Below are 2,087 nucleotides of genomic sequence, written 5' to 3' on the forward strand. Positions count from 1 at the left end.
GTTCCACAAAATTTCCATGAGTTTATTTTTACGCATATTTAATTATACCAGTTCTATCTTTAATATACTTGCATCTATTTTTGGGTTAAGAAATGTTCCAATCCCCTCGGGTAAATTTTCAGCATTTCTTTCTATTCAAAAATAAAATTATATATATTTTTAACACAAAAATTGTGTGGCATGAGTTTATTTCTACGTTACATTTTTTTTATGTAAATATGAGTAAAGATGAGATTTTCACGATATTATTTTAAATTGCATAAATTATAATAAGATGATTTTCAAACCCCTTATGGCAACGAAAGTTCAAAGTTACAGATGCTCGGTACCGCAGCTTAAAGTTTATACGGATCAGAGTGCACCCACACTGTTTACAGAGTGGTTATTTATGTTAGTGGATTTCTCCTGAGTGCACACCTGGTTTAAGTCCAGGACTTAATAAGGAAAATCTCACTTAAAGTTTACGTACGTTGATTTAGTTTGGTCGGCCAGCCAGCTAAGTCCAGTCTTCGGACCGCACAACCCAGTCATGGGGGTAAACATGACTTACGGCAAACAGGCCTAAGGGTGGTTTTTACAATATATGTTTATACATATTTAATTACGTGTACAAAGTTACTGATAATTTGAAGGAAAAGTGTAAGTTTACGTGAAAAGGATCATTTTGGTGCTTATATGACGATCTAAGGAAAACGTATAAGGAAAAGTATATGTATGTTTATCATTAAATATTTTTACAGTTTTAAAGTTAAAAGTTTAATAGCAGTTATAGTATATGATTTAAAAATTTACTGTTGAAATTGATGACAAAAGTTTTATGCAGAAATTGTTAAATTTATGTTTATTCTAAAAGAAATCTTGAAGTTATAGTATTCATTATTGTTTTACGAAATTCTTTAAAAACTCATTTTGGCCACACACTAATAATAATCTTATTTACTTACTGAGCGTCGTCTCATCCCAATCATATTTTATTTCAGATAACTCTGAAGGACATGTCGGGAATCAGGCTTAGCAAGCATGCGGGTGGGGGATTAGAAAAATAAAGATTTATTAGAAATATTAGTATGGTTTCAGATATTTACGTTTGTGTAATTTTCCTTCTTTTGAAATAAATGATTTTAATATGGAATATTAGTGCTCTGGTTTGAATAAAATTGAGTTTATTTGCTTCCGCTGTAAATCAGTAGTAAAAAGTTAATATCCCAGGCCCCTCGGGGTCGGGGTGTTACAATTCTGCTTCTTGCTGCTTAGGTTGATGGATTGGTTTGATCTAGTAGGTATCAGAGCATTATAAATTTTGCAGTATAAAAAAAAAAAAAAACCCAGTTAAATAGCAGGTCGTTACAGTATGACCATTTTGAATTTATGGTTATACCTTTTGGTTTGACTAATGCACTTGCAACATTTATGGATTTGATGAACACGGTTTTTCACGAATATCTAGACTAGTTCATCATGGTATTTATTGATGATATCCTAGTGTATTCTAGGAGTGCTGCAGAGCATGAAGTTCATTTGAGGCTAGTATTGCAAATGCTTAGGGATAAGAGGTTGTATGCTAAGCTAAAGAAATGTGATTTTTGGCTGGAACAAATTGCATTTCTAGGGCACGTGGTGTCTACATAAGGTGTATCTGTGGACCCGAGTAAGATTGAAGCAGTGGTGGACTGGGCGAGATCGAAAAATGTACAGGAGGTCAAAAGTTTTCTAGGTCTTGCTGGTTACTACCGTCGGTTTGTGGAAGGGTTCTCCAGTTTAGCAGGTCCTTTGAAGAGACTCGCGCGGAAGAATGTGAGGTTTGATTGGACGGATGAGTGCGAGCTAAGTTTCCAAGAGCTGAAACGACGACTGGTTACTACTCTAGTTCTAACTCTTCTATCCAGTAATGGTAGCTTTGTTATTTATAGTGATGCTTCGAAAAATGGCCTTGGTTGTGTTCTAATGTAGCAGGGTAAGGTAGTTTCTTACACTTCTCGTCAACTCAAAGAATACGAGAAGAACTACCTGACGCATGATATGGAGTTAGCAGCAGTGGTGTTTGCACTGAAAATTTGGAGACACTACTTGTATGGTAAAAGGTGTGA

This window comes from Malania oleifera, chromosome 2, assembly GCF_029873635.1.
Source record: "Malania oleifera isolate guangnan ecotype guangnan chromosome 2, ASM2987363v1, whole genome shotgun sequence".
Lineage (NCBI taxonomy): Eukaryota > Viridiplantae > Streptophyta > Magnoliopsida > Santalales > Ximeniaceae > Malania > Malania oleifera.